Source organism: Falco punctatus (genome assembly GCF_963210335.1).
Source record: "Falco punctatus genome assembly, chromosome: 6".
NCBI classification, from domain to species: Eukaryota; Metazoa; Chordata; class Aves; order Falconiformes; family Falconidae; genus Falco; species Falco punctatus.
The window spans coordinates 86,182,167-86,207,608 of NC_137585.1; the positions used below are offsets into that span (position 1 = coordinate 86,182,167).

Consider the following 25,442-nt stretch of genomic DNA (forward strand, 5'->3'; position numbering starts at 1 on the left):
TGTTATCACGTCATGGGATTCCCTTGTCTTTTCATTTGGCCATCCCTCATAACTACAGTTTTCTGAATTACAGATTTTGTCATCCACATCTGCTTAGAGGAGTGTTTAATGGTTCAGTATGATTCTGCTCACACCTGTGGCAGAAGATTTTACTTATTATGGTAATAGTGGCAGAAAGAATGTATGTGCTGGTATTTCTTATCAGCCCCCTTTCATGTAGCTGTGCTTTGAAATATGATGTCCTGCACTGAAGTCCACCTGAAGCCAAATTAGCTGTGAACAAAATGGTAATTACATAGCTGATTTTACTTCTAATTTTAAACCCACTGCACCTTTTTGTTGATAGCATTGTTTTCTTCAGTCATGGTCAGTCTGTCACAGACTGTAACCTACCATTCATCTGTTTCCAACTGAGTCAGTGTTTTCCTCTATGTTCATTTATGGATTGATCCTGAGAGGCACAAAGGACCCGCATCTGCAGTGCAGTTCATTACACTTCCTGCCAGCTTCTGACACTTGGTTATTTCTTCCTTCTTTACACATAGTGCATCTGTCTATGTTGGCTCTCGTTTTATTCCAGTAGTTTTCTGTAATAATTATTGCCCCTGTTCCTGACTTCTTCTATGTTTAGCACACTGTTTTGTCTTTTTCAGTTTTAAATTAAAATCTTGTATGACACCGAATGTACAATGGCCTCTAGTATCAAGGCTTCCTGCTAATTTGATAACATCCCAGTTACACTTTGTGATTGACCTTCTAGCGAAGCATCTTGTTAAGTATACAGTGTTCCTATTACACTTACATCCACAGCATAAACGGAAAATAAATGATATATGATCTCTTTCCATCTACTGTATTCACAGGACACTTCAGTTTGTGGTTTACCTAAAACTGATCCAGTCATATTTCAATGCCTAAATTTCTCATATTCAGAGAAGTGGTTAATTTAAGCCTAAAGCATATTGCCCTTTTGAGAAACATTTCCTCTTCTAATTTAATATTACCATTCATCCAAATATTTCTTCTCTTCCATACCCCCAAACATCTGGAACCATCCAGTGTGATGCATGCTACTTATTGAATATATACCCATATGGTGAAAGTGCAGAATGACACCACACCAGGGAGCTGAGTTGGGAACAAAGCAGATGGAGTCAGGGACAGGGCTGGAGACTGGCATCCCACAGCAACACCAGGGCAGGCATCAGCAGCCCTGGCATGGGCTGAAGTGTGGTCCTGGGCAATCAGCAGGGACTCTAAAGCTTAATGGTGACCCAGTGCTCTGACAGCAGCCTGGTACTTAATGTTTATCTCATCTTTGTATTGCAGTACCAGTATGCAATACATAATACATGCTATATGCGGGAATGTTATGAAAGTTTTTCCACGTTTGCTCTGATTTTATTTTTGTGGTAGGTATATGACACATTGAGCACAATTTTCATATGATTTTTTGCAGTCATACTTTTTCAATATTTATCTGCAATACCTTTCTTTCTCTGCTACATTAGTTATAGGAAAGTATATGAAAATAACATTTCTTGCTGTCATTGTTTCAAGTCCACGGACCTTTGTATCAAATGAGGTGTTTATAGAAATCATTGTGATTTATGAGTTAAGCACTCAAACAACTACTTTGTCAACATAATGGCAGCTGCAAGCGTAAAAGACATCTCTAGCAACTCAGTTGTGTGAGTCTCAAGTCCTCACATTTATTGTGCTAATAAAATGGACATTTTATTGTGAAGCATGATCAAATTTCACTAGTATCCAATATTTAATAGCTGAAATACCTGTGCTTAGGTATAAAAGCTCAATGAATCTGTCAGCGTAGAAGTTTAATACTTAAACATGAAAAATAGGTTTTGGTTCTCATTGTCATACAAATGAATTTCCACAATTTCTGTTCTTTGATGAAAAAACAAGTTGCTTTGGGAACGGTAGGATTAATAAATTTGAGTGCTACGTCTCCTTTGTGACAGTTTTCCAACTACACCACATTCTGCTGGGATACTGGCTGGAGGCTCTCTGCATCACCTACGAAGGTGCTGGAAGCAGTTCACTCGCTGCCTAGCCCCCACCTAGCCCCGATGTCCTCTCCTTTATTGAAATATACCGTATTAGCAAAGCTCCTCTGAAAGTTTTACAGACAGGTGCAAGGTGTGTGTCTGCACTGGTGAGAACAAAGACCATAAAATGGTAATAGTCTGTTGGCTGCACCTCATAACTAATCATCCCATTTGAGCACACAGAATGGAAAGGAAAAACATATATTTTTCAAATCCATTGTTCGTTTCTAATGAAACATGGAATTATCTGCTCATTTCTGGTTATCTTTCACTCTTTTCATTGTTACTTTTGCCCCCTTATTAGAAATACTTCATATTTAAACACATGCTATAAAGAACAATATTTTTTTTTAAGTAGAAATTGATGTAAACTTGGGCTTTGAGGCAACTGCCAAGTACTGTGGGACCATTCTCTCCCATTTTTATTTTCTTTCTTCAGAATTAGACCCAAATACTCTTCGTGTTCTTGATGTTCCTGTATCAGTCACTTCACAGTTCAAGTTAAGTCAAAAACCAAAGGCTAAAGACATTTTCATTGTTTTATCTCTTTGTTTTATTGCACAAACCATTGTTTAATAACTAGGATACCTCTTACTTCCTTTTCTCTTGTATAAGAAAGGTCTGAAGAAGGCTTATGCAGCTTAAGAAATTTTACAAAGTATCAGCAGGCAGATTGTTTTTAGCACATGTAATGGTATTATGAATCCAATAAAATTCAAGTTAAGCAGGCCCTAATAGCATATTTGGCTTGCACGGTATTTCATTCTGGTGGTAGTACAATGGAAAATAGGATCAACAGCAAATTTTGACTTATTCAGAAGCTGTCTGCGATTTTATGCTTTCTAGTTTAGCATATATCTATTTTTTTCTACAAGATTTTTTCAAAATACAGAAGACTTTCACTATCCAGCTTTGAGTAGTAACTTTATTTGTGAAGATACCCATCCTCTGTAGTAGAATGTAAAAGCACCTGCTGGTGATACTAGCTGCTCCCTACATTAAAAAACCTGTTTCAGCTAAGCACTCGGAAGGCATGATAAATTCACATCTTGGATTATTTTGTATGTTCAAGGTTTTCTCACCATTTAAGACTAACCTATTTATCTGATGTCTTCATCTACAAAACCACAGTTCATTTTTAAATTCAAAAATTTCACAGCTTAGTGTTTTTATGATGATAGCTTCTGTTTCATCATGAAGCTTCTGTTAGGTAACTTTAGTAAGCTGGATACAGTATTCCACAGTTAAAACTGTAAATTGTTGTTGTTACTATTGCTATTATTATTAAGGTTGTTGTTGTTATTGTTATTATTACAGATGGTCTAAGTACCTAAGCTAAGACAAATGCTCGGTGTTCTGCAGAGACAGAACCACGGCCTGCTGTACTACAGCTCATGTAATTTCAGCCTCAGTTCCATTAACATTCATTGATATCTGCAGGCTTTAACTGAATTTGAGGAATGAGTCTGAACAGACTGACAAAGCAAAAGGCTGGAGAAAGGTGGTCTGATAGTCTACTGGCCAATTACTTCTATTTAGTCAGTTGTATCTGGAGAATCAGAAAACTCTCGATGTTGTAATAATAATTTTATACTTCAGTGGAATTCTGAGCAAATGATTTTCTGCAAGACTCAAGAGTTATCTCTTAATGGGCATCCTGTATTTGTACAAATGTACTTGCTTTTCATTTAAAAGATGCAATGTCACTCTCATTTCTAAGGCCTGTGTCTTTATCAACATTCTTAATGGAAGGGAAAAAAAAAAAAGTATGCCATTTAGCCTATTATTGATACTGTTAGACCCAAAGTAATCTGACTTCCTTTGGCATTAAAAAGACTGGAATTTTCTCATTCTTTGCGAGAGAGGAATTGTATGTCTCTACATGTGTCTTACAGAACTGACACTGGATGAAATGGACGTAGAGCTGCCATGATCACAGTGGGAGTTGCCTTATCAGTCATTACGATAACTAGTGTAGCTAGAAGTCAACGCAGATATGATGTAGCATTATAGTAGTTTCTCTAGTATGTAGTGATGGAATATTTAATTCAGATTTTCTACTTATTTATTTAACCACCTACACAGATAGTTATGAATAGATTTTTTTGTTTCTTCAGAAGTGAGGTAAGCCCTTTCCCACCTTCAGAGAAAAGATTTGCATAAAAAAATGCCCTTAATGGGGCAAAACCTTAACACTCACAAGTGTCTGTGTCTCCAGTTGTATCACCTACTGCTTAGGATTTTCTTCACTGCTTTGAACATTTGGTGACCATATCAGTTACTGGAACAAATTCAGCTCTGAATTACACCATCATTAGCAACATAGGTTGCTAACTCCTAATGATATGCTTGGTTTAGCACAATGATAACTTGGGAACTTTGGTTCTAAAGTGAGCAGTATTTTATAATCAAGGCATATTTTGTATTTTGTCAATAACACACTTTGTCCAAAGACTCTGCATGTCTTTCTTTATCAAAACCTTTCATTCTGGGGTAGGTTTTCTGTTCAAAATGGCAGACATGACAGAGGACACACACATGCACTCTCTCTACATGGAGACTTTTCTTCTCCTGCTTCCATTAAGACTGCAGGAAGCTGTGCAGGGTACAAATCCATGGAGGTTCTCCAAACATGGAAACAGTACAACTGGTCCTTCCCACCCTCACTAGATGGTGCTGCAGAGTAGTTTTCTGAAAAATAAATAAATAAACAGAAATACAAACCAAATTGTTCCCAGAAATTGCTGGTTTACATTTCACCTTTATAATTGGTAAAACAATGCAACAACTCTTTAGAGGGGAAAAATATCATGGTCAATGTAGGTGTAATGAAGCTAGGATTCATAAATAGTCCAGATCTCTAAAATCAAGTTCTTTGCAGATTTGGTGTGTTAAGTGGATTTTAAATTAGAGGTTTAAAATACTAGGATTGTAATAAGAATGTTTCAGCAATTTTTTTTCTTTGTGTCTTACAGTGTTCTGCAGTAGGAAGTCATTCATTCTTTCTTTATACACCCAAGCTAGTATTATTGTAGAAGACCTCAACAGCATAGTGTCTTCCCAAGTTAACTATTCAGGATTCACAATTATGCTTTCCTGTAGACAGTCTTTAAGATTTCTCTTGGAAATTCTCTGACAGGCCTAATCTAATGCTCAGTAACCACAAGATCACAAAACAATGTTTTCATTCAAAACGCAGGAGGAGAATGTGCTTTCTGTAAGGTAAGAGCTAAAAGACTAGGACAGGTTTCCAGCAACTGGGAGGCTAAGATATCCCATCTTCAGCCTGATGAGGTGCAAGTGGGCACAGCTTATCTCCATGCAGAATGCCACAGTCAGGGAGGGAAAAGGGGAAGGGATGAGAGCACTCATCCCGCTGCTAGGGTCACATCAGCATACAGATAGGAAAAAAGGTCTTGTGAGATGTGGAAGACTGGGCACAAAATACGTCTTCATGTTGTAGCTTATTGATGAGAGTGTTCATCTGGAAGAAGTTTGAGGAAAATGAGCGTCATTTGGGGGTCTGATCCAACCACTGATCGTGCCATTTTCATCAAACACTCTTAGATAAGGTATGGAAGCTACTGGGAACAAAGACTAGAGTTCAGGCTTTCTGGAGGAGCGTCTCACCACTGATGTACATGCTTAGGCTCCTTCCTGTGCTCTCACTTGTGTTCTCTTCCCCACCCACCTTGCAGTTGCATCGTAGGAGCAAAAAATTGATTTCTGACTTTTCCAATAGGGATGGGAAAAGAAAGAAAGAAAGAAGGTCCTTGGGGCTTACATTTTGATTTTTGTAGACCTGTATAATCAAGGACTACAGTTAGATAGATGGGGGAAATCTGAGATACATATCTTTTTCTTTAGCATTTTCTAATGACTGTGTCCCCTGTTTAGTATGCTTGCATGTGCATCCCATTTTAAGGTACCTAATATGCTATATATGGAATACAGGTATTTCACTCACATCCCATTTCAGTAACTGGGAACCTATCAAGAAAAACAACTGAACTGGTATGAACTGCTGATGAGGAAATTTTAGTTGAAACACCAGAAAAAATCCTGGCTGTAAATCACATTTATCTATGAATAATACTCCAAAAAAGACAAAATCTATATACTGGATCTTCTCCCCAGGCATCTTTTAAAATTAAATGTGTCAAATCCATCAGAATAGCACTGTTTAATTATATATATATATTAACCTGACTTCTGTTAACTTCTAACTATTCTGAGTACAGCTTACTGTACATCTCAGGTGTGACTCTTTTTCGTGCTTGTTGTTGGTGTTTTTCCTTTAGAAACATAGGATTAAATATTAGTACGCTATCCAGCATATCTATTTAGTAGCAATCTGACTGTCTATATTGAAATCAGGGTTAATCAGTTCAAGAAAAATTGGCAGCATGTCCTAATATTTGTGAGAGGCTAAGTGTTAGAAAATATATTGCGTATCTTTGAACTGGCACACAGGGAAAAAATGATACATCCTTGCACATACAATACTAATACAAATGCACACACAATGCAGGCATATGTAAAGCAGATGCACATATGTCTGGTGTGTAAGAATGACTACACAGAAGCTGATTTCTCCCCATTGCTTGTTTTAAATCTGATTCCATTAATTGCCAGCTGGCTGTGAGCTGGAAGAGGGCTGTCAATAGAAACAGTAAAACCAGATTCATCCCTTGATTTAATAAGGATGGTTCAGTACACATCATCTGCACTATGCATTTATTCATGCCCTTTTCTAATTGGTCGGTTCAACTTGTAGAAGAGTACATAATTTTACTTAAATTATACCAGAGGAAGAGAGAGACAAAATAAAAGAGAGAGGAGGAGAGAGAAATTTTTAATTTATATTTCATTTTAATTCACCTAAATGAAGTTAGATATTTTGAAATGTTTAAAGTTAAAATAAAAGACAAATGAAAAATACCTTGATTTGCTTATATCTTAATTCCAAACAGTTGTCACCCACTGGCGTTTGGAGCATGAGGAAAGCTACTTCCTGTGTAAACCAAGACAGACAGAAGACATGCTGATGTAAACAGAATAAAGGGGAAGAGTAGTTTAAAAATCTAAGGTTTAAAAGAAAAAGATCAGGATTTTAATTGGCTCAGTGAACACCAGTTGTATTTTATGTGAAACCAAAGAAGGTCATAAGTATTTTGTCTTAAGATCTTGAGGAGTAAGGTCATGCTTCAGTGACTATATGCTTAAAGGCACATTTAATCTTACTGCAAAACTGTTTGGTGAGAACCTAAGTCCTCAGTCCTGAAGAGGACATTTGGATAATGCTTTCTGTAAAAGATCCCTGACTTAAGCTGCAGACAGATCCTGATTCATGCGACGAAAGCTAAGTCAGACCTGCCTTTCTCAGCTCTCTAATATAGTTAAATACATAATGTACTTAACCTGCATATATGGAGGCAAAGAAGAATGTCACTTAAAGATGTCAGTCATGTCCATGTGAGGAAAAGACAAGGTATCAAAGCCATGCCTGACCATAAATGCTAACTCCTTTCACTTTGATCTTTTCCTTCACCTGTATAAAATAGGTTTTTTACTTCCTTGTATGCTTTGAAGTTGTATAGAAGTGGAGTTTTGTTATATCCCCCAGCTACTAGTTTGGAAAATTTTTCCCATGTGAGAGAAAACATCCTGTTCCATGGAGCATTGCCACTTTATGCAAGACCTCCTTCCTTGTTAGTAGGGAGCCATACCGTACTACAGCTGGTCTTAGAAATACGTGACTAAGTTAAAAATTTCCAAGTTACTTTACATCTAAAGTTAAAAAAACCCAGTTAATTCAAAATTTTAAGAACTAACCGCATTATGCCACTGCAAAGTGTTTATTCTGTTCTACATGCTCAACCTTCTCAGTGAACCACAGGGATTTAAAGTGCTGAAAGTGCAACTTCAGAGGTGGTAAAGTCTTTGAGGATTTCAATACTTGCTAATAAAAACCCTATGATATTTAATAATATTTTATAAACAATTAAAATTTTAATATCCAGAAGACAGCTAATTTTTCATGTACTATTTTTGGGTTTGGACCACATTTCCTCTGCTTTGTTTAAGTGAAAAGAAAAAGCAATTTGAAATATTACATTTGAAATGCTTTGTCCCCCATATTCTTGACATGTCTGATTTTTTTCCCCTCTCTAGTATTTGGCTGTTGCTATGTCCAGTGATGATTAATAAATGTAGCAAAGTAACGTTTCTTCTAAAATGAAATGACGAAGAATTCTGACAATTCCATTGTCACTGATCTATTTCAAAAGCAGTTGATTTTTCAAGCATACAGCAGCACCTTCTATGAACTATAAAGGTTTTCTGCAGATCTATGCCTGCCTCACTTTTATCAGAGTAAGAGACATATTTTTTTTAATTTTAAATGAAGTTTAACGATTGCATGGCTACTTAAAAATGGCCATTTGTACTGCTACAAAATTGTGATACAAAAAATGCTCTGGTAATAAATTTATTAATTGGATGCAATTTCAGTGTTAATATTGGTTTTATTTAATCTGAAAGCATTACTCAAGCAGTGCAGATTTCTGCACAAGTAACTGTTTATGGCTTGTCAGAATGGAAATCCAGAAATGAGAATTTTGCTTTGCTGTACAGGATGCAGGCTTTGGTATAAACACTGTGGTCCCTTTACATATCCTTCTTGCACACAGCGGGGTTTGAAAGCATTGATGTGTATGGCTTGTTTCAACAGACCTTAATGTCAATAGGACCTTTTCTATGTACTTAAATGGATATAGGAAGAAGAGGACTGGTTACATTTTCACTGACTGTATCCTGTTAAGTGACCCAAAGAACGGTTTACCAGCTGTTTTGCAGGATGCTGGCCATTGTTATTAAATTATTTATTTTCCTGCGGTGTCACAGCTTTAGGACAATTACCCAAAAGAGTCTGCTGCAGTGCCTGCAGGCTATAGCAGACTCCACAGGATTCCCCTATAGATATTCCACAGGCAGAGGCCATACACTGCATAATTGGGCTGCAGTAAGTGACTTGCCACAACATATTACCCAGGGAAAGTGTTCAGCTTTCTGTGCTCACCTTTAAGAGTAAAATGTCTCTCAACAGAGACAAAAGGACTGTGTAAAGCCATCAAGGACTTATAATTTGATTTTCATAGCTGACTAAGAGACCAAAAACTCCAGTTCATGAGTTCATTACACAGCCTTTGCCAGAAGTGGTGTATTGACTTTAGAAGAGGTATTACAGGATTGAACTGCATCTAACCCCTGGGGAGGGCAATCCTGCCAGGTCAGGTCTAGTGTGTTTGAATTTGGAACCGTCTGCCTATACTCATCTTCATATAAATTTTAAAAAGCCTGCCTTCTGCAGTTGTGAGAGTCCATTAAGTTACAAAAACGTCAGTGTTTATTTGGGAAAATCATACTTTGGGAACAGGGGGAAACTGTAAATAAATTTTTGATGCCAAAGCACAATCTGAAAAAAAAATTAATTTTGAAACCTTATTAAACTAGTGATGACCAGGAGTGGAAAGTCTAATAGCCCTAATGTGAGCAGGGTTTGTCACTTAGGTCTCTCTGTGACTTACCAAAGAGCAATGTCTCATTTCTCATTGAAGTGTGTCCTGTAGGTTCATGTATCTCAAAACATCAATTTAATGATTCCAAAACTGCCATGGGCATTGACTACAGTTTTTGGAAGAGCTGTACCAATCACAATAGCCTGGGGTAAAATGCATTAATTGCAGTTCAGCATTGCCTGATAATACTGCCATTTACACAGGACCACACTGTAGTTTGGCCTGTCATCAGTGGAAAGAAGACGTAAGAAAAAGAAACAGAGAAAAGCTTGATCAGTGGTCTGAACTGGCATTTTTCTCTTACATCCCTACTGCTTTTATCCAACAACCGGCTCTCAACCCTGAAAACAATGTTTCCCAAATGAGCCGGTTGTTGGTTCATGATTGTGAATTAACACAAACTGCTAGCACATCAGGAACTGAGATCCTTTTTCCTGTTTTTCAGTTTGTAAAGGATAAAATCCTGGAGCCTGATGTTTTCTTGAGTGAGAAACATCATCCTTCCGGAAGCGTACAGGCTTGCTTTCTGTCATTAAAATGGTCTGGAGAGAAAAAAATTAATTGTTCCTGTCTCTTCAGGTTAAAAATAGATCTCTGAAGCTATTGGCATAACCTGCTGCACCTCTGTATTGTTTACTGTCAAAAGAACTTTACTTTCTGGAGTGAAGTTCAAATTAGAGAACCTTGTATTTAGAAAGGAAAAGCGTAAAAGTATAAACTTTTTCTCTCTTGTTATTGTATTTTGAAATGACTGAAATTTTACTGGGTTTTAACAGCTTCACAGATACTTCCTTGTTTATTATATCACCCTAGAAAAATGAGACACTGATGTAAAACAAACATGGAAATCTTTCTTCCTTGGTCTTCTATTTTTTTTTACTTTTTTGTGCCTTAGCTATTCTGTGTATTGTCTACTGGTCTGTTTAAAATAGAGGGATTTTTATTTTTTTTTAACTGCACATACATGCTTTTAAAATCCTCCTTTTTATTTGCTATTCAGTTATTTTTACAAAGTCCCTGACAAGGAAAGGACTTTTCAGTCCCCTTGACCCCTACTGAAGTGAAGATCTTCAGAATGTCCACTCAGCCTCTTTACTGATGGTTTAACCAAAAAGAGAAGAGGTAAGAACTGCAGTCCCCTGACTATAACAGACAACTTGGAAGGATGGGGATAGACGTGAAATCAAAGAGGACAGACACCAGAAGGACATTGCTGAACTCTAGAAGCCTCTTTGTATTCATAGAATAAAGTTAGCCGAGGTGGTGACTAAGTAAAGTTTCTGAGTTGACTTTTACCTGCTTTGACCACTCCTGAGTGAAAACCATGGAAAAATCAACTGTACTTAAGGAACTTGTTGCAAGACTCCTGCTCAAGAAATTGTATTTTAGTGTTGAAAACCTACTATTTGCTAACTGAGGTAAGAGGTCCGTGGCAGAAAACTTTGTGAGGGTCCAGAACCCTTAATGTTTTGTGGCCCCTGTCCATCAGTATTCAGGAAGGTGTGAAATGAAATATACATGATCTGTGATGCTGAGAAGAAATTCTTGGTAGAGGATAAAGATGAAAAATCTGTCTCTTATTTAGTCTGACCCCCCCCCTTCCAGGTCCAGGTGGCGTCACCTTTCTTAAAGTGAAACAAAACTGAGTTTGCTTTCATTTTATAACTGTTTAAATTACCACAGTTCTGGAAGGAGGTTGTGAGGTAAGCAAGAAATAGGTCCAAAAGGACAGATCCATAAAAGACATGTACAGTGACTGCTTTCTGTGCCCTGTCTTCAAACAAATAATTTTTGAGCTAGATCTAACTTGGAGGTCATATTGCAGTGGTTACCATACCAAAGTGCTCAAAATTTTAAGCTCTGCTGAGTGGCAAAGTTTATTAGCTCGGGCTTGGTGTCACACTGACACAAATATGCAGCATCTGGCCAACTCAAAGGGCAGGTAGGGAGTGCCTGGATCTGCCTTCAGAAGGCCTTGCTGACACGCTCTTGTAAGTGTTAATGGGAAGGGATGGGTGGTAGTGTCTTTAGGTCTACAGCACTGGAGTTAAGGCTGTGGAAAAAAATAATGAAGTTCTTGAAAGTGATTGGGCTGGGAAAAGTGGGAAATAGCTAGGCTTTAGTCCATGAGATAAGGTAGGCTACAGAAGGCTATTACTAGATTGAATGTTATTGCATATTTCCTAATCCAAGAGATGTCACTCTTGAGTATGGTCCTTCGCAATTTGGGATGTTCATGGATGCCCTAATCACTGTGGGATACTTTTCCATTTACTGTTGCCAGGGTACTGTAACTCCTTCATACACAGGCCTTGCTATCAGTCACCCACATTTCTATTGCTTTGAGGTAACTTTAATGTATATAACCCTGTGTAGGACTGCCCACTTAAAAAATAAAGATGAGGCAGAAAGTGGATGTTATTTATTATTTGATTCAAGCTTCCCATATTTACTCTGTAAATATGGTATATGTATAAAATGCAACATATGATATACTATACAACAATATACCCACTATAATGTAGCATGCCATAAATAAGGCATTTGCCTTTCTGGAAAGTTTTGGACCTGAATAAATGCTATGTTACTGAATATAGGTTATTACAGGTTCTTATTTATGGCATACTATATTGCTTTGTCATATGCAAACTTAGTTATGTACAAATTGTTATCTTTTATGTCATCTATTTTAAAGTACCCCAGAATAGGCGTTTAATGAATCAAACATAGCAGTAAGTGCATTTTGAACATGTGAATGCAATGCTTGCATAGCCACTGCCATAAAGCAATTTATAATATATCAAACTCCTTTTCAGGTATACTAGTAATTTATTAAAACCAAAATAAGCTGCTTTAAGACAGTCAATAAGTGCAACTGAATTGTGGAAAGCAGTTTTTTACAGTTCACCAAGGTCAAATAACTTCCTTTGGACAACAATACTGAAATCTGTTTCATTAATTCTTAATCTTGAGTTTGTAACCCCAGCTATGGATTTAAACTTTGTTATCAATGCACTTAGCATCTTAACTTGAAAGTTTATTCTTTCAACTAGTCACACATAATTGTTTATGAAAAACTATTTACTGTGATTTTTTTACATGTCTATAGATGTATCTTTAACATACCTTCAGGCATTTAATTTTCCTTTAAGTTTTCATTTCTGTAAATGCTTTCCAATTCTACAAATCTAAGATGTAAATACAGAGGTCATGTGAAAATCACTGTTTATCTCACATTATGGAAGGTACTTTTATTATATAAAAAATAGATACTATTCCTTATGTTTTGTATGTGCGCGATATACTCCTGTACTGATTTAGAGCTTCATTACTTACCATGTGAGAATCGCTACTTAATTTTATTCAACTTCCACTGAATCTGTTCAGTAGGGGGTTTTTTTGGATATGACTAATCTAAGCTTGTGTCAGTATTTTATTTCTCAGTGCTTTTAAAAGAATAGTATTCCATACAATACAATATAAAAAATAACTGTGTAAAAACACTTCCCTTTCAGGAATGAAATGAAGTCTTTGTTCAACCATGCTGATAGAAAAAAAAAAATATTTTCTTCACTGACTTGCTGAAATCATAAGTAAACTGGTGTACTGTAAAATCGTAAGTACAGAAAGCATCTACTTTACTGAAGGATAAACAAAAGATGGAAGGTAAATTACTCAAAGACACATTCTTCAGTAACAGGAAGAGTCAGAAATCTCAATTCTCAGGCCTCTGCTTGAACCACTAGACACAGGCCCACCTATAGTTCAGCTTTCTGTCAAACTTGTGTCTGTACTGTACTTTAACACAAGAAAAACTCTCTATGGACACATAATTTATTTCTTATAATCTCACCTTCTGATCCTTTGCTGGAGGTCCCTTGAAACTGGAAATAATTTCACTTCATGCACCAAAGACATCATTACATTCCTTACTGATAAGATGTCATATACTTACAAGCACTAGTAATTTCTTACATGGCATGGCTCAATAAACCTAGCAAAATGAAAAAAAGTCATGACATCTATTTTTGAGTCCTCAGCAACCTCATAGACAAAGGCATCTTTGTATGTAATATCAATCCTATAAATATCATAGAATCACAGAATGGTTAGGGTTGGAAGGGACTTTCAAGGTCATCTAGTTCCATCACTGTGCCATGGGCAGGGGCACATTTCACTAGACCAGGTTGCTCCGAGCTCCATCCAGCCTGGCCTTGAACAATTCCAGGGATGGGGCATCCACAGCTTCTTGGGGTAACTTGTTCCAGTGTCTCACCACCCATGCAGTAAAAAATTTCTTCCTTATGTCTAATCTAAATCTGCCTTCTTTCAGCTTAAAGCCATTATGCCTTGTCCTATCACTACATGTCCTTGTAAAAAGTTCCCCTCCAGCTTTCTTGTAGGTCCCTTTAGGTACTGGAAGGCTGCAAGAAGGTCTCCCTGGAGCCTTCTCTTCTCCAGGCTGAACCACCCCAACTCTCTCAACCTGTCTTCACAGGAAACATGCTCCAGCCCTCTGATCATCTTCATGTCCTTCCTCTGGACTCGGTCCAACAGGTCCCTGTCTGTCTTATGTTGGGGGCCCCAGAGCTGAACACAGTACTGCAGGTGGGATCTCATGAGAACAGAGTAGAATATGTAGACATCTTCAGGTATTGATGACTAAAAGAAAAAATAAACCCATACAATTTGCAATGTCTATTTGAAATCATAGCGTAAACACTTCACAAGATAAGCATAACTTTAAGAATATTAACAGTATGTGCATATTTTATACCTATGTTTGGTGCTATGCACCTGCTTATGATCCCAAGTGAGAGCTGATGGCTGAAATGAAGAGTTTAGGAAGTATCCAGGGTGTGTATTAGGAAATCTGAAAGCTTCAGGCAGGTCGTTGAAATCTGTACGAATGTCAGGTTGTTCTTAGCAAAGGGCCAGGTTTTGCTAATACAGTGTTTAAAATGCTCATGAAGGGGTTAGGTTTTCCAAATCAGACCTCAAGTTGTTGGCAGTGCAATTGTAGGGAACTCCCTTGCAGCTGTTTCTACCAGAGTTGGCCTGTAGTATAGGGATGAATAAAAGACTACAGTTTCCACTGCAGCTTTTGGAAAGTAAATGTTCACTAGGAGAGAATAATTTATAATGCACTAAAGACTATTTAATTTATGTGGTGCTGGCCTTGATTCCAAAATCTCCATCGCAAGAAATGAATGCAACAGTTCATAATAAAGTACATTGTAGAAGGCATTTTCTACCAACTATACAATCTTTAAAATATCTGCTCATGCACAAGCTGATCTAACAAAAAGAGAACAAAACAACATTTACCTCAGACTACTCTATATTGGTCTGAAGTGTAGCATAGTAACAAATCTATTTTACTGCTGCGAAGTGTCTGATTAAATGTGAAGATCAACATGATCTGTCTAATCAATAGAAAAATAATTTCCATTATAATGAACATTTTTGTCAATTATAGTTCAAAGCAAATCAGAAGGGAGAAGGTTATAACAGGGATCATTCCAGAGGATGTTGGCAGCATCTGGGATCCATGATCCCAGAAATAAAATTATAGAACTGAGAAGTAAAGAAGTACACTGAGGTGGGGTTTTATTTTGTACATGATTCCTGAAATGTATTTGTTGATAGCCTTATGCTGTCATTTCACCTCCATTTTCTGAAGATATGAACTGAATGATGGATTAGAGAGGATATACATTTCTCATTCTGTTTAAGAGTAAAAAACTTTTGCTATTCATGCATTCTCAATTCATTATTCTATCTGGATATTAATTTTCATGTTTTGTTAAAGGGAGAAAATCTAGTTGGTGGCATGTCACTTTTTCTAAAGGTGCATGAATAATTTGTGGTGATTTCATTCCTTCAACAAATTAATATTTTTTTTTGCCTGTTATTAAATGTCAAGACAAAGTCACAATTTTAGATGCAATTCCCAGTAAAAATATTAGCCTAATTATTTTTCCATCAGTAGTTCCTCTAATATTCAATAGTCAAATTTTGTTGGAGGTACTTGATCAAAGAAAAGGTCATAAAGTTTTGTTTTCTTGTCATAAATGAGCCTTCTCAAGAAACTCTGTTCTGCCTGTCATGTCTCTTCCTCTTATGTGACAAATTTGTGGAGAGGTAAGGTGTGTGCTGTCACGTTTTTGAAGATAGTATTTTTGTTCTGATTTTAGTGACTGAAACTAGAAGAGCTGGAGCAGAAAACAAACACCTGCTAGCAGATTCCAAGGATTCACATGATTTTCCCCATGCAAATAAAGACCACTCATTTCATAATACCAGATTTTCACACCAGGTTTATCCTGAACAATCCTGACCAAACCCCCTGAAATGTAGACAATTTGAAGACCATTATAGAGATCATTCAGATTAATGAATATTTTCCTAGTGGTATTACTTATTTTAGAAGTGAAATTTGTGAGAGTAGCATAAAAGCCCCATCCCCAGAAAACCCACAACTACTTAAAAAAACCTCAGTTTTGGAATGAAACATGCTTTTCAGGAAATAAACTGGTGTGTATTCCTGCCAGATCTTTTCAATGCAACTTTCAAAGCACTTAAGTTGTGGTTCTGTTTTATCTCACTACATAAAGTTACAAAACATGGAAAATTTGAGGGGGGGGGGGGGGTGAGATAAAAAGAGAGTTTAGGTTACCAACACCTCTTTCCATTTGGCTGCAGGGACCTTTTGGAAGTGAAAACAAAAAAAGCAGAAGGAAAGATTTCTTAAAAACTAGCAAACTTTCTGGTAGAGTTTGGAACTGCTAAGTAGCTAGTCAAATCAGGACTTATGTAAATTAATTTCTCAGGGATTTATAGCTGATCATTCCCTAGAGACAAAGCTGATCTTCTTAACCAAAAGTATGGATGTGATTTTACAACTTTATTATGGAAATGGCTGTAGCTCACACTGTAATTACTGCTTGGTCTTTTATAGACACAGCTTCCAGAACGCTTTATAGTAAGCTGCTTCATCATATGCTGTGTAGGGAAATGACACTTTTCTTTATGTGTTCCCATGTCCTCAGTTTGGTGATTACTTTCAGTTCATGGGGATTATAAGGTGTCAAACATTATTTTTTATAATAAAAAAAGAAAAAGGAATGAAGGAATGCGTCTCTTGACACACCCATGTCATAAATGCTGACATTACCTTTCATGGCCTTTTAGTGCATTGAGCTAAACCCACATATTTTTGCTACTCTTTGTGACACTCTCTTGGGCTTTTTAAATAGCCACTCCTTTAGCTAGCATCCCCTATGATCCTGGGCTTCAAAGTTTGGTTTTATGAGGAAACCACGCTGTCTCCCTGTCTCGGTGTGCAATCTTTCCTGTCGCCCACTCCGGAGGCCTGCTAAGCATGGCTTACTGCACACAGATTGTTTGTGAAGCTGCCAAACGGAAGCCAGCAGCTCAGCTCAGCTGAAAGAGATAAAAACAACATTATTTCATAGCTATAAAAAAACACAATACACTTGTAAATGGTGCCTTGTACAAACAGAGCTTTTCTTCAGGCAAAGAATAGCTCCTTCAGGGGACACTGAGACATCTGTATTGTTCGTTCACCTCTTGTGCAAAGAGCTGCTATTTATAGCTCCACATTAGAAAATCTTGCTATAAATAACATCTGAAATCCACTCCTCCCATAATACCCTTTGTCCTTGATATGCCTTCACTGGGACATTTGTATATTTACCATGAACAAGAGAACAAAACAACTTTGGATGAAAATGGTTATGACTATGTCCAATGATTCAGTTCCTGGGATGGCTTTCATTTGGTGGAGGGAGGAGAAGGGAGGAGATAGATATAAACAATAAGCATCTCTCTGACTTTTCTCCAATATTCTAGCTAGACTAACAGGCAAACAGACACAGCTTGACAGACAGATGATTGTCTTATCAACTGTAACCATCTTGGAAAGAGTATATCCAATTCTTCTAAAATAGCTAATTAATTGGGAACTGGTCCCTCTGTTCTCTTGATATGGGAACTTTTCACAGCAGATGGTCTGTTCCATAATATAAACTGTATATTAGTTTTCACATCTTCCTGAAATTGAAGATGTCGCTTAACAAGCCCTTCCAAATGGGGTTCTAGTAGGAAGAGGCTGATGATTTACCTCAGCAGATAGAGATTTACATGGTGTTTTAGGAGTTTCATTTGTAGTTCTTTTGAGACTTTTAGTTTGCATAATGGTTTTATGGTATGTCTTTTGTTACTTGCTTTCATTCTTGAATATCAGGAAGATACAATTTGCTCTTCTCTGGTTTTATTGACAGTAATGTTTATTGCAAGAGTGAACCTAAAGGAACCAGATTTAAGTAAGTGTTTTCCTTAGTTGTGTCCATTGGTGGTTGTTAATCAGAAAGCAAAAATGCTGCAAATGTCTGCTTGGCTATGCAATTTGTAGGTTTTCAGGATCTTGTTTCTTGCTGAATTTTAACTTCACTGTACCTTCTCTACTGTATGCCTCAAAACAGGCTACATTTTTTTAAAAAAGCAGAAATAAAAAAATTGAGAACATGATAAGAGATGTGACTCCTATTCTTCATGTCCTCAGAAGAAAGGACAAGAAAAAACAATTTAATTTTGGAACAAGGAAGATTTCCTTCTGTCTGCTGAGATCAGTTTTGCCTTCATTCATGCACAATGCTCAGTTCACCTTTCATTGCTGGACTGATCCTGGGTTTACAGGCTCTTTGACATCTCTTTGAAGAAGCTCTCCACAAAATCAACACTAACTTGTGCTGCAGCTGTTTGTCACAGCTGTTTTGTTTTTGTGGAAGAAAATACACTTCTCATTTTGCTTCCTTCCTTTCAGCTGGTTTCCTACTTCCAGGATCATAAAATATTTTACCTTTTTTAATCACTCCAGTGTTTTGGTACCTCATCATGGTTCCTCCAGGTGTCTCTGCTGTAGACCTAGAGGAAGTATGTCATTGTGTAAGGGTAATGAATTTGAGAAAGATTATATACTTCCTGAGCATGCCTCTTTTTTTGCTTATATATTTTGGAAAAAAAAAAAAATCAGCTGGATTTCAAATCCCACAACAGTACAGCAATGCAATACTGCAGCTACATTCTAGGCTTTTATCCTTGTTTTGTAAGAGGTCCCACTTGCAGAGGCACAATATATAATGTCAAAGGAAAACAGTGTGGCAGGGACAATATATCCTATTTTATCTCTTGCACCTTCAGGTGATTCAGCTTGCAGGCACCACATTTCTGTACAGCGGCATTTCTTTTCTAGACGTTCTGTCGTGTGTGTATGTGCATGCAAGTGCTTGTGAAAATATAGTTCTTCTAATGCCTCAGTCTGCACTGCAACTCCCTGATGCCGAGAACATCTACAACTCAAGTAGTTTAAGGAAATCACGATTCCTTCTTTTCACATCTTCATCACTCACATATGGCATACGTACATCTATGGCAAATAATGTACTAGCAGTCTCTAATTTAATAGCTCAATGTTATTTATACAACTGTTCAAGTGTGCACTCATCTTTAGGCAATGCCTAATCTGATTGGTTGAACATGAGTAAGAAGTAGCTGTGTGAAAAGAGATCACACCAACATTTTGCCCAGCAGAGGCAATCAGGTGTTTCATGAAGGCATTCAGCTAAATCGTGTGAGATGTTACACAGACCTTCAGATGTAAGTATATGCGAAATACAGTATCTTTAGGAGCTTTGATCCCTTCATAATTAGCTACTAGTGATGTGGTGCCTGGGTCTAAAAGCTACATTTGCTCTTGCTTAATTTAACTTAGGGAACTGGCAAGTTGAATAGCCTTTGGCCAGACCTACCATTAACAGAGATAACTCATAATAGTTATTGTAATGATACATAGGAGTTTTCTAGCAATATAATATAATTTGCTACGCTGTGCATGACAATAGAGTGGGATGATCAAGTTTAAAGTGTATTTGGAAAATTTATTAATATCTCAGTTCTTGAAATCTTTACTAGATTATGATTAATTTTGAACAGAAAGATTAAAAACAAAAATCTTTTCTCATTAACCTAAGAAAGCCGTGCTCTGAAGGAAGCAAATTGTTTCATTGCAGAGAAGCAATTTTCATCTCGGTAATTTTTTTTTCTGAACAACCTGTTCATGGGGAAGAGCCACTGTTGCATTTCTATAAGTGATCTTAGTTTCTGTGAATCTACACCTGAATAATGCCGATTTTAAATTAGAAATTTGAATTGTGCATTGCAGTTTTCTTAAAACACTTGGATTCATGGAAACAAAGGTAATAAATTCAAAATTCATGGTTTAGTAAACGATACCAATTCTTTGTGATAGGATCTTATGCCTGCTGACCCTGTGATAGACATACATACTGGTAAAGCAAGAAGACATGGTTCTGGTACACTAGAAACAGATGTTTGCGGATATTCTAAGTAGCTAAGGTCAATAAAAAGATTTCCAAAGCAGACAGCTTGTCTCTGTTTGTTTAAACAGAATAGAAAAAAATATTTCTGAAAGAAACAAAGCAATGATGGTAACCTAATATTGCAAAGTTTTATTTATTATCATCAGCAAAAATTCTGTAGATTTGTTTTTGTGGGAACTAAAATCTAGTAAAGATCTTGAAGAAGAGGAACTCTTCAGTGAAATATTCTGCTTTTTCTGAGACTATGGGTGATATCAAATACTGAAATCAACATACAAAATAAAAATATATGGAATATAAATAGAAACTCTTTTATTGCATGAGATAAATACTTTTTGGAATGTGTTCAAAAGGATGTATTATTCATGAACTGTAATCCACAAAAAAAGTTATCTAATTTTCTCAAGTAAATGTTGGTAAACTTATATATGTTGCATGTTATAGCTAAATAAAATGAAAAAGGTACTTTTGAACAATTAAAAAAAAACACTTTCAAAGATTATTTTTACATCTCATATTGAGAGAATGGATGCTTTAGTTATTATGAATCCATACTTCCATGGGTCTGGTCTGGTAAATTGGTCTAAGGTAGTTTTATGGTGGATTTTAAATGTCACATTTTAACACATTTCAATGTTATGCAATTTGGACTCTCCTGCAATGTGTCCCTGCATCATCAAAAGCCTGGGACATTATTAGGAGATGCTGGAACTCTTTTCTAATCTATGTGCCTAAGTTTATTTCTTAGGGAAACCAGAGGAAATTATGAGGATGAATGAGTAACATCTAGCCTTTGCCTCTACATTGTGTCCATGACTGTGTAGTTTGTACATGCTTCTCATGTCCCATGGTTCATATCTTCCAGGAAAAGATCCTTTCTTCCAGTTCCAAATCTCTTGCTTCCCTACCATGGCAAATTTTTTTTTATTATTTTTATGTTGTTGGGGTTTTTTTTGTTTTGTAATTGGTGGTCATGATAGGTTCAAAACTGTTCACTGTATGAGATACTCTGGCAGGTGGTCCCCTACCATAAATTCCTCAAAATACCATGAATGCCAAATTAAAAAAGACAGATAATTAAAAGTATAGAAGGAAGAATCTAAATCTCTAAGAAAATTGAAAGTTATTCCATACAGACTGGGCTTTGTTTCCCTATACTGAAATCTTGCAGAACCCTAAAGAGATCTTTACAGTGTAGGTAGAAATACTTTTTCCTTCCTATCAGGCTCATCCAGAACTTTGTGTTCATGCTTAAAAGAATAACTGTTTTGATAGATGAAAATCAGCTTCTCTTAATTCTTCCTATTTTTCTTGCTTAAGCAAGCTTGAACTGCTTACCTGGACAGAAGGAGGCACCTCAGTGTCTGTTCTCATTGTCCCAGGATCACCTCAGATAGCAAGTCCACCCAAAAACCTCTCCATGGTTTGGTGTTATGGTGCTGACAGTGCTCCAGACTGTGTTTCAAAACCTATGGTATTTTAATTAAAACTCCGTCACAGGAAATATGTAAGCCTTCTCATTAGAAATAGCAATTAAATTAAAGAAGGAAAAGTTAGTGAGGGGTTGGGATGGGTGGGGTGGGGGGAAGCGAGATCTTATAAACCACCTTGAATACTTCAGGAATCAGAAATCAAATAAAAAAGAATATACCATTGGAATCTTGGAATTTTTAATACAATTTTGTCATTCCTCAGAGCCATACTAATGACTTTTTGAACAGTTGGACTTGATAATAGTTCCCCTCTCTTTGGCATAGCTTTTACTGTCTGTACTGTACCCATCTTTTTTAGTTTGCAGTAATATGTCTGCATAAACCAAAAGTCTATTAACTTCCAGGATATCTGAGATTATCTTTATACCCATCTCGAAGCTTCAGTTGCTATGCAGAGTATTTGCACTACAGTTGAAGAGCTAGTAAGTGGTGTGGAAAAAATAAGAAATTGGTATACTTCCGTTAGTATCTTATAAGCTTAATGTTCTGGCTTGTGTTAAGGCCATGGATGAATACTGGGAGTCTCACTAAAAGGATTATCTGTAGATAGCGGCATCTGATTTATAGAAGTAAGCTTTAGACACTAACCTCTTACAGTGTTAGTATGTAGCTTGTCAGCTGAAGAAATGTTCCCTTTTGAGGTGATCAAGTAATTGGCAACAGTGAGAAAACACATGAGAGACTTCATATGTTTAGATCAAAATGAAACATGAAGAAAATAGAAAGTGCTTATGTTGTGCATCAACTCTGAGTGATAATGACTAAGAGCAGGATACCATTGCTTTTGCTCATACCAACTCCTTTCTCTTTCAGTAAAGAAATGGTTCATTCTTGAAATCCAGATTTTCGTTTTGGACAATCTTTATGACAACAGTAGTACAGTACAAAGGTATAGGGAAAAAAAATGTTTGGAAATTGTAATAAAAACTCTTTCACATTGGTGCAGGAATGTAGTGATAAGGAAATACCAAAACATGGGGTTCTGTTTGGATTTCTCCCCATTACCTTGAAGTAAAATTAGTCAACTTGATATCCTGTGTCCTGAAGGTTTAGAACATGATCAGGTAAATCAGAAAAATAATGCTATTTATGAATGTGTACACTGTACGCTATACTTTAACTTGTATCTGTAAATGAATGAAATAAGGCATCATATAACAATAACAACCTAAAATCTGTCCATAATTTTGAAACCAGCTAAATCCTCAATTAGTATCACAAATCAAACACTTAGATAACAGGAAAGTTTTTAGGAATCTGTAAAGTCAAATATTTTGAAATAAATGAAACCTAGAATGTCCAGGCTTTCAATAGTTGGACTGTTATTTAAATATTAAAAGAAATTGACCCACTGCAGAATATTTTGGAAATGTTTGCAGTCATATCATTCTGTTCTTTAGTATAATATAGAAAAATAGAATGGCTTGATCTGCTATAACAGACAGATCCTATAAATCGAAAAAAAATATTACATTACTTGTAGATTTGTGCTTAAACTTTGGAAGAGACTTTTCCTTCGGCCGTCTGCTCCAGATGTGCAGAGTGAAGAGGGCAGCATGAAAGGAAGCTTGTGCCCTTGCTTACCTCTATTTACTCCGTGTACTTCTAGTCCCATGGCCAACACATGCATATTCAGAGCATGATGGACTTCCTGTGTATGTGCTGGCCATATATGCACAAATATAAATACAATAAAAATAAAAATATAAAAGATCTACTGCAACCCAGAATATTCAAACTGCACGCTGCAAGGTGCATGGGCCTATAAACAAATCTAAGATTTCACCTGATGCTCCACACAGGTGGAATGGAATGAGTCCATCCTCTGAATGGACTCAATACTGATCTCACATTCCCATACTTCTCTCATAGTGTGGTTCTAATTATCTCCAGTGTCTCACTGATTAAGACAAATTATGAGGTAAGGAGACTGAGGGTTTTTTTCTCCTGTTTTCTGATCTGCTTGAGGGTAGAAAGCTCTGCAAAGGGACCTGATTGATAGGCCAGGGCCAGTTGTATGAGGCTCAACGAGGCTCAGTGCCGGGTCCTGCCCTTGGGTCACACCAACCCCACGTAGCGCTACAGGCTGGGGCAGAGTGGCTGGAAAGCTGCCTGGCCAAAAAAAAGACCTGGAGGCGTTGGCTGACAACTGGCTGAACATGAGCAAGCAGTGGGCCCAGGTGGCCAAGGCGGCCAACAGCATTCAGGCTTCTATCTCAAACAGCATGGCTAGCAGGACTAGAAGTGATTGTCCCCCTGTAACTGGCACTGGGGAGGCTGCATCTCTAATATTCTGTGCACTTTCGGGCCCCTCACTATAAGAAAAACATTGAGGTGCTGGAGCGTGTCCAGAGAAGGGCAACGAAGCTGGTGAAGGGTCTAGAGCACAAGTCTTACGAGAAATGGGTGAGGGAACTAGGGTTGTTTAGTCTGGAGAAAAGGAAACTTGGGGGAGATTTTATTGCTCTCTATAACTCGCTGACAGGAGGCTGTAGCAAGATGAGTGTTGGTCTCTTCCCCCAAGTAACAAGCAATAGAACAGGAGGAAATGGCCTCAAGCTGTACCGGGGAAGTTCAGATTGGATATTAGGAAAAATGTCTCCACTTAAAGGTTGTCAGGCATTGGAACAGGCTGCCCAGGGAAGTCACTATCCCCAGAGGTATTACAAAGACATGTAGATGTGGCTCTTAGGAACATGGTTTAGTGGTGGACTTAGTGTCAGTTTTACAGTTGGACTTGACAATCTTAAAGGTATTTTCCAACCTAAATGATTCCATGATTCTAATTGCTAGTAATTATTCTGAGGCCAGATACGTGTGAAAATTCTGTGCAGAATTCATAGTAAGGCCTGTTGTAATGAGACAGCAATTATACATTATGGGATGCAATCCATGTATCTCTGCTGGTCTTTAGAAGAGCAGTAGCCTGCATATGTAGTAATGTGGCACCCTCCATGAAACATGGAGCTGGGCAAGTTGGGGTTCTGTTCTGAGCGAGGTGAATACAAGCCAGAAGTAATACTTCGAGGCTTGAACTATGCTCATACTGCTACTATGATCTGACAACAAAGTTTTAGGAAAAAAATGGATCTGGCAATGCCTGTAGACTCAGGGAAGGGGAAAATTCCTCTCTGAGATTTTTCTCTATGTTTTTGTATCTCCTATTAAAATCTTTCCTACTTCTAATATGGTGGTTTTTTTCACTTGTTGCAATTAACTGTCATTCCTTTTCACTTACTCTCTCCCGGTTTCCCAACTTCCCCAACATATCTGTCATGGTTTAACCCTGGCCGGCAACCAAGCACCACACAGCTGCTTGCTCACTCCCCCCTCACCCAGAGTGATGAGGAGGAGAATCAGAAAGGAATGTAAAACTCAAGGGTTGAGACAAGAACAATTTAACAGGTAAAGCAAGAGCCACACGCAGAAGCAAAGCAAAACAAGGAACTCATTCACCGCCTCCCATGGGCAGGCAGGTGCTCAGCCATCTCCAGTACAGCAGGGCTCCATCACACATAAGGGTTACTCAGGAAGACAAATGCCATAATGCCAAATGTCCCCCCCTTCCTTCTTCCCCCCATTTATATACTCAAACTGACACCATATGGCATGGAACACCTCTTTGGCTTGTTTGGGTCACCTGTCCTGGATGTGTCCCCTTCCCAATCTCCCATGGCCCTCCAGCCCACTCGCTGGAAGGGTCCAAGGAACCAAAGCGCCCTTGATTTAGTACAAATATCACCCAGCAACAACTAAAAACTTCAGTGCATTATCAACATTGTTCTCACATCAGACCCAAAACACAGCACTGTACTAGCTACTAAGAAGAAAATTAGCTCAATTCCAGCTGAAGCCAGGACAGTATCCTGTCCTAGT

At 37.4% G+C, this 25,442-nt stretch overlaps 1 long non-coding RNA gene across 1 annotated transcript in view; it reads right to left on the bottom strand.

Annotated features, from left to right (window-relative positions):
- LOC308066565 overlaps nucleotides 1-23,662 on the bottom strand; it is a 46,101-nt gene extending 22,439 nt beyond the window's left edge. Inside the window, exons 1-2 of the long non-coding RNA XR_013929204.1 lie at nucleotides 21,412-23,662; nucleotides 1-18,598 (exon numbers count right to left, since the gene is read on the bottom strand). The exon at nucleotides 1-18,598 is cut by the window's left edge and continues 22,439 nt beyond it. This is a non-coding gene — a long non-coding RNA (uncharacterized lncRNA). The remainder of the gene's footprint in view (nucleotides 18,599-21,411) is intronic.
- Nucleotides 23,663-25,442: the final 1,780 nt, after the last annotated feature.